Genomic DNA, 8,558 nt, shown 5'->3' on the forward strand with positions numbered 1-8,558 from the left:
GGGCCAACCAGCCCAACCTAAACTTGAACAAGATCTACCTGGCAAGTGGAAATCCAGCCTTTGCTTGAAGACATCCAAGAAGGAGGAACCTACTACCTCTAGAGGTGGCCCATTCCACCTCGAGATGACTCAGATTGTTAGAGAATCTTGCTGAATAAAAATTAATCCCTCTATTTTCAAGGAGTTTGCATTTCCACTGGAGGGAAAGAAGGAGTGTGATATGCATAATTAAATAAATACAAAACATATACAAAGTCACAAGAAGTAATTTCAAGAGGGACACAACAGTAAAAAACGGAGGTTTAGCAAAGCCCTCGTCTAGGAGGTGACTCCTGAGCTGTGTTTTTGAAGGTAGCTAAGGATTCTATTAGGTAGAGAGGAGGAAGGAATGCACCCCAGGCATTTGGGCAGCTAGGTGGTGCAGCTGATAAAGGGCTGGGCCTGGAGTTGGGAAGACACATCTTCCCGAGTTCAAATCCAGCCTCGGACTCTTACTGGCTGGGTCACCCTGGGCAAGTCAGTTAACTTAGTTTCCTCATTTGTAAAATGAGTTGGAGAAGGAAATGGCAAACCGCTCCAGTGTCTCTGCCATGAAGACCCCATTGAGGTCATGAAGAGTCATACACAACAGAACAACAATAATAAGGGATACTATGAAATAGAGGGGAGGAGGGAATGCATTTCAGTCACAGGGACCATTTGTGCAAAGATATAGGGGAGGAGATGGAAAGTTCCCAAATGGGAAATATGTAGGGGCATGTTCCTGTTCAAGCAGACCAGCTTGACTGGAATGGCAAGTGAAAAAAAGGGGAGTAACATAAAATAATCCTGGAAAGATAGGTGGGAGTCAGATTGTGGAAGCCACTCAACTTAGGTTAACTTTTGTTAAGCACTTACTATGGGCAGTGCCCTATCAGAGAAGACATTATCACTTTCTTCATGGAGCTCTTAGTGTAGTTGGGGTAATGTGGAACATATAGATAACTATTATATAAAATTGCAATGTGCTAAGTGAAGTTCAAGAGAGAAAAAGTCATTACCTACTTGAGGGGGTTGCGAAATCAAGGAAGGCTTTAAGATTAGAAGAGGTCAGTTGGAGCATAGGCCATTAGCAAGGGTGCAAAGTCAATGATGGAGGGAGACAGGGTAGAGGCAGGAGAATAGAATCCAGGAGCCTAAGAATCTAAAAGGCATTATATATCAGCCCAGGACCTACAAGCATTTAAAGTCTGGCATCCTAGTTCCCTAGGATGGGTGGGGTGACTGGGGCTTTGCCACAAGGAAAAGAATTGAGAATGGATCAAGAGCATTTACATTCCTTCAGTATAGAAACAACAGAACTTAATATCTAAGTAGCAAGAAAAAATAGTTAAAATAGGAAGCTGATATTGTTGTTCAGTCGTTTCCAACTCTTCGTGGCCCCATCTGGGGTTTTCTTGGCAGAGACACTGGAGTGGTTTGCCGTTTCCTTCTCCGGCTCATTTTACAGATAGGAGCTGAGGCAAACAGGGTTAAATGACTTGCCCAAGATCCTAAGTGTCTGAGGCTGGATTTGAACTCAGGAAGATGAGAATTCCTTACTTCATCCCCAGCATTCTATCCCCCTCATCATCTTGAGGGTGTCTCATGCCACTTGTCCAGGTGTGATTTGTGTTGCCCCAGGTGCCCAAAACGCTAGTTATATATTTCTCCACAGTAGCAGATGCTTCACAATAGTATCTGAAATCAAATTAGTACAGAATGATAGTGCTACCCAGGGCACCCAAAAGAACCTATGTCTTTTGTGACCATAGCATCTACTAATTTGCCTCCTTCACAGCCCTGACAAGCCTGTCCCAATCTCTGGCTCAGTGGGGGTTGTCTATAACCTATAATCTTCCTTCATGACGTTAGAAAGGAGATCTTGTAGGATTAGAATCAAATTCAGTGTCTGGCATCGGTGGAACAACCTGACCCCAGAAGTTCAGAGTTGAGGCGGGGACACAGGGGCAAGAGAAAAATGCATTTATAAAATTAGGCCAGCTTGGTGGCTGAAATAATGGCTGGGATGGAAAGTAGCAGGGGGATGGGAGCAAAGAAAAGTGTTGGAGACACTCACAGTGATGAGGTCAGACATTCCTTTGAGATGTTAAAACTGGGAAAGTGTATGAAAATAGCCAGGGAGATGGAACTTTCCATGCAAGGGCACATTCCTGGAAAGGAAGAGAGAGAAAGAAAGACAAGGAGATGGGCCTGGTGTGCAGAAAAAGAAAGAAAGGGAACCCGAGTCTGTGACTGCTGGACTCAGCAGAAGCTAAGGGAAAAAATCAGTGTATTCGAAAAGACAGAAGGTGTTCCTGCCAGTCAATCAATAAACATTTATTAAGCACTTATGTGTCAGGCATTGTGCTAAGTGCTGGAGATACAAAAAGAGGCAAAAAGACGGCCTCTGCTCTCAAGGAGTTTACAATCTAATGAGGGAGATGACATGTAAACACTATATACAAAGCAAGCTACATATAGGATAAATAAGAAATAAGTAAAAGAGGGGAAACACTGGAATTAAGAGGAGTTACGGAAGGCTTCTTGTAGAAGGTGGGATTTTAGTTGGGACTTAAAGGAAACTAGAGTGTGGAGGAGGGATAACATTCCAGGCATGGGGGACAGTCAGAGAAAATGCCCAGAGCTGAGAGGTAGACTGTCTTGTTTGTGAAACAGCCAGGAGCCAGGACTCCAGTGTCGCTGGATCGAAGAGTAAGTATTAGAGAGTAAGGTGTAAGATTGGAAAGGTAGGAGGAGACTAGGTTATGAAAGGCTTTAAATGCCAAACAGAGCATTTAATATTTGATCCTAGAGGGACAGGGAGCCATTGGAATTTATTGAGTGGGGGGAGGACTAGAGTGGGGGTGATATGATCAGATTTGCATTTTAGGGAAATCACTTTAGTGGCTGAATGGTGGACCGATTAGGGTAGAGAGAGACAACCCAGGCAGACTGACCAGCAGGCTATTTCAATAATTCAGGCTGAGGTGATGAGGGCCTGCACTAGGTGGCAATGTCAGAGGAGAGAAGGGGGCATATTCAAGAGATGGTGCAAAGGTAAAACGGATGGGCTTAGGTATAACTTAGGGATTTGGGTTTCACACTTAGCAGTTCCATTACTGTAATCTGTTGAAAGTCAGCCCTTGACACAAAACTTTGTATTTAAAGGATTGTTGTGAGGATCAAATAAGCCAATATTTATAAAAAGTACTTAGCACATTGCCCTGCACATAGTGGAAACCATATAAATGCCTATTTCCTTATGCCCAGGGTTCTCCCAAAGTGTATATAACAGTTTTCTAGATAAGATACTCAATATACAACATCAGTCATAAATATCACCCATAGTTTGTTGTTGTTAAATCATTTTAGTCATGTCCGACTCTTCGTGACCCCACTTGGGGTTTTCTTGGCAAAAATCCTGGAGTGGTTTGTCATTTCCTTTTCCAGCTCATGAGTCACATAACTAGTTAGTGTCTGAGGCCAGATTTGAACTTGGAGTTGAGTCTTCCTGACTCCAGGCCTGGCACTCTATCCACTGTGCCACTTAGCTGCCCATCAGCCATAGTACAATGGTTTATTTCTTCCATCACAGAAAATGCTTAAAACATAAATGACTCAAAAGCACACATTAACAGATACAAAAAAAAAAATCATGAAAAACCCATTATATTCTCCCAGAATAACCGAAATAGCTGAAACGGCTCAACAGAGATGTCAAATTTACCTTGGGTCTCCACTGACCGGTCAGTTCCCACCTTCCGGATCTCCAAGCCAGCATGATTCTGTTGGTTTGATTTCTTCAAGAAGGAGCAGATGCCCAAATCTTGCACTCGGAACTCAGCTACCCATGAGGTAGGTGCTGGAAACATCCATTTCTCAGGATCAATGGTATCTGACGTAAGCTCAGAGAAGAAAACAGAAAGCAGTAGACGGCAACCAGAGACTCAGGCTCCCTTGGGATGCTGGGTGAGGAGCAGGAGAAAGGAATCCCCTCTAGATCCCTCTTCTTCTGCACTAGAAGTCAAAGAGAGAGAAAATGAGGTGCTTCCCAAAAGAGGCTGAGCTGTTTCTTTTAAGAGTCAGTGGATCTTCCTGGCTCAGTCACCAGTCGCCTTCAACACAATCACCAGAAAGGAGGAGGCAAAGCAGCGTCTTTCAGTAAGGGTACAGGGCACGTGTCCCATGGAAAGGTGACAAGGCACGTGTATAACTCCACATCTATGCCCCAGTGCAGCAAATATGGGATTCTCTTGATCGTACCCTTCATAGCATCTGAATACAAACTCTTTCTCAGCTGTTTAGCTACCGTGTGACCTTGAGCAAATTTCCCTTCATTTGCCTGGGCCTTAAATTCCTCACCTCTAAAGTAGAACAGTTGAACTTGATGGTTTCTAGTTTCTCCAACTCTAAATCTGTAGTTCTATGCTTCTTTGACCCATGAGCCTACAGTCCAGTACAGTTATATTTGGTCCAGGCTGACTGTCACTGCCTCTGGCCTCTGTAGGTACACTCTTTTCTAGGTTCCTCTCCCACTCCACCCCCTAACTGGAGTATTAGTCAAGAAGTATGCTGCCACTGGTCTAGGCTGCCTGTCAGCAGCTCTGACCTCCTGACCCTTGGTCCTATTCCTGGACTTATAGGTGGCTCAAGGATGATACTGTTGCCTGACTCTAAAGGTTCTCTTTAATAGCTAGCATTTTTGTTTTTAGGCAAGTGGGGTTAAGTGACTTGCTCAGGTTCACACAGCCAGTAAGTGTCAAGTGTTGGTCTGAGGCCGTATTTGAACTCAGGTCTTCCTGACTTCAGGGCCAATGCTCTATCCACTGCGCCACCTAGCTGCCCCAATAAAATGTAAATGTTAAGAAAGATGATGAATTCCATTTTTGACATGTTGGCTTCAAGAAGCTTACTAGACATCCGGTTTGAAATGTGCAACAGGCAGTTGGAGATGAGAGACTGGAGATCAGGAGAGAGGTTTGAATTGGATGAGGAAATCATGGGAGCTGAGGAGGCCAATTTTAAAACTAAGTCAATATGTATGGATTAGTGGCCATTTCTGTTTGAGTTTGATACCACTGATCTAGTCCAACTCACTCATTTTACAGATGTAGCAAAAAAGAAATGGGGGAAGTGCCCAGGCTTGCCCACAATCACACAGACTGTTGAATGGCAGATCTAAGATGAGATTCCAAGTCTTCTGATTACTTTCCCAGGGCTTTTTGTTCTCCGTCACATTGCCTTAGAAAAATAATAAAAAGTGGTTAGCAGAACTGGTCTCTGGGACATTTCTCAATTTAAGCTGCATTGTTACCCGGCAACACACCTCCTGGGGGAAGCTCAGCTGTGGTTAAATCTTTCTCAACATTCTCATTGAACTGTGATAAACCATGGTGACGTGGCGACTTGAGCTGTGAGACCTTTCCTCTCCTCTCTCTAACTTGTCTCACTTTGCCCTAATCCACTATATATAGTTCTTTCCTTGACTAGACTTTCCTTGCCCCCGGCCCTGTGAAAAACGTAATTCCACTCTGCTGAAGTATATCACTCTGACTTGTTGGGAAGAAGAGGATGCCATCTTGGGGACATGGAATAACCAGCATCCCAATCTCTTGCCAGGCAGCAGTGGGCGTAAAAGCCTGCTTGTCCATCATACTGTCATCCCACAGGGCCTGCCTCAGTCAGTGTAAAGGTCACTCTGAAGGCCCTCTGTCCCCGTGGGGCAGAGAGGCAGGAGTGGCCCCTCTTGCTAAACAGTAGTGGCTTTTGTGAAACTATGAAACCCAGAGGTTAGGGGAGGTGGAGAGTAGGAGGCTGAAAGAGCCAGAGATGGAGTTTTCATTGTCTCTAGAGAATGTCTTTCCCCCACACCAGGACTTTAATACTCATCAAGTTTACGGTGATCAGTTCTTGACCTGCACCATACAATTATCCAGTCAAAGGCTGGATCAGGGTATTGGTAATAGGAGGGCTGCTGGAATCTGGGTCAATAGGGCTTTTCAAGATTAGTGGGCCCAGGGAATTGGAGAGGGCTGGAAGGGAAAGACAAAATCCCTACTTTATAGATGTAACTAGGAAGTGATGGTATAGATATATCTGATATACCCAACACATCAAGTCAAAAAGCATTTATTAAACACCGACTATGTGCCAGGCACTCTGCTAAGCACAGGACATGCAAACAAAAGCAAAAATAATCCCTTTCCTCATGCACAATACATACAGGATAACTTGGAGATAAACTCAGTGTGAAGGCACTAGCATTTAGGGGGAACCAGGCTTTTTTCAGGAGGTAAGATTTTGGTTGGGACCTGAAGGAAGATAGGGAAGCCATGAAACAGAGATGAGGGAGAAGAGCATTCCAGCCATGGGGGACATCCATTAACAATGCACAAATTGGGTGGAGCCAAGATGGCAGAGTAAAAGCAGTGACTCTCTTGAGCTCTCCCCCAAACCCCTCCAAATACCTGTAAAAAATGACTCTAAGCAAACACCCACAAAAAGACAGAGGGAAACAAATTTTCAGCCCAAGACAACCAGGATGGTTGATGGGAAAGGTCTGCTTCTCCAGGCTAGAAGAGTGCAGCTCAGCATGAGCCACACCTGCAAAGACAGGGCCCCAGCAAACCTGGAGCAGGCTTCAGGCACTTGTGGGAGTTTCCAGACTTCTCAACCCACAAACACCAAAGACAATTTGAAAGATCAGTAGGAAAAATCTGTTGGACATGGGTGAGAGAGGAGCATGGTCCGGCCATGGCACAGCCCTGGGGCCCTGGCACAGCCCTGTGGTGGCAGTGGCTGATTCCAGAGCTTTTGTCTCACAGACGTTGAGGGATAATCAAGTGGCTGATTAGGGGAGGATTACAGGTCTCCCTTTGCTGGCACTGAGGCAGGATTCTCTTGCTTTGCCCTTGCTTGGATCTTGGTCACAGTCCTAGGTGGTGATCCTGGGGCGAAGAGGAGGACTGGCATGGCGGAGCTTGTGGTGGCAGTGGAGAATGAATCCTCCTCACAGATTGCAAGGCAGAAAAGAGTGCTTGTGGTCACTCTTAGACCAGAGCACAGGCAGAGAAAGGAGTAAACATCTCTCCTTTGATCGTACCACCTTGGAAGAACTGAAAATTTACAGGTTCCCAGAAGTATCTCCTACAACAGCTGCACAAAACCCCTGAAGCTTGGGACAGTACACCCTCCACACTGGAAGTAGACCCCTACCTTAACAAAGAATTAAAAAGTCAAGTAATTGTCTGGGAACAAGAGCAAACAGTGGGAAAAAAACTCAAACCATGGGATCTTACCTTGGTGACGAAGATCAAGACATACAACCAGAAGAAGACAATGAAGTCAAAGCTCCTCCATCCAAAGCCTCCAAGAAAAATATGAGTTGGTCTTAGGCAATTCACTTGGGCAAGTGACCTGGGCAAGTCACTTAACCCCATTGCCTAATCAAAAAACAAACAAATAAAAAATTATCCAGGAAGGAAAACTGCCCTGATATTCTAGAACCAGAGGATAAAATGGAAATTGAAAGAATCCACCAATCACCTCCTGAAAGAGATCCCTAAAGGAAAACTCCTAGGAATATTATGGCCAAATTCTAGAGTTACTGGGTCAAGGAGAAAATATTGCAAGCAGCCAGAAAGAAACAATTCAGGTATTGTGGAAACACAATCAGGATAACACAAGATTTTGCAGTTTCTACATTAAGGGTTTGGAGGGCTTGGAATATGGTTTTTCCAGAGGTCAAAGGAGCTAGAATTAAAACCAAGAATCACCTACCCAGCAAAACTGAGTATAATCTTTGAGGAGAAAAATGGATATTCAATGAAATAGAGAACTTTCAAGCATTCTTGATGAAAAGACCAGAGCTGAATAGAAAATTTGACTTTCAAATATGACTCAAGAGAAGCATGAAAAGGTAAACAGGAAAGAGAAATCATAAGGTACTTATTAATGTTGAACTGTTTACATTCCTACATGGAAAGATGGCATTTGTAATTCATGAGATCTTTCTCAGTATTAGGGTAGTTGGAGGATATATATATACATATATATGTATATATGTGTGTATATATATCTAGACAGTGACACAGGTTGAATATGAAGTTGAATTGAATATGAAGGGATGATATCTAAAAAATAAAATTAAGGGGTGAGAGAGGATCGTACTGGGAGAAGGAGAAAGGGAGAGGTAGAATGGGGTAAATTATCTCACATAAAGGAAGAAAGAAAAAGCTTTTACAATGGAGGTGAAGTGAGAGAGAATAAGTGAATCTTACTCTCATCGGATTTGGCTTAAGGAGGGAATAACATACACGTGGAAATCTATTTTACCCCATAGGAAAATAGGGGATGAGGGGAAAGGGGGGGGGATAATAGAGGGAAGGGCATATTGGGGGAGGGGGTAATTAGAAGCAAACACTTTTGAGGAGGGACAGGTTCAAAGCAGAGAATAGGATAAACAGGGAGTGGGATAGGATGGAGGGAAATATAGTTAGTCTTTCACAACATGACTATTATTAAGGAAGCATTTGCAT

The sequence above is a fragment of the Vombatus ursinus genome, unplaced genomic scaffold, assembly GCF_900497805.2.
Source record: "Vombatus ursinus unplaced genomic scaffold, bare-nosed wombat genome assembly UNPS02014789.1, whole genome shotgun sequence".
Lineage (NCBI taxonomy): Eukaryota > Metazoa > Chordata > Mammalia > Diprotodontia > Vombatidae > Vombatus > Vombatus ursinus.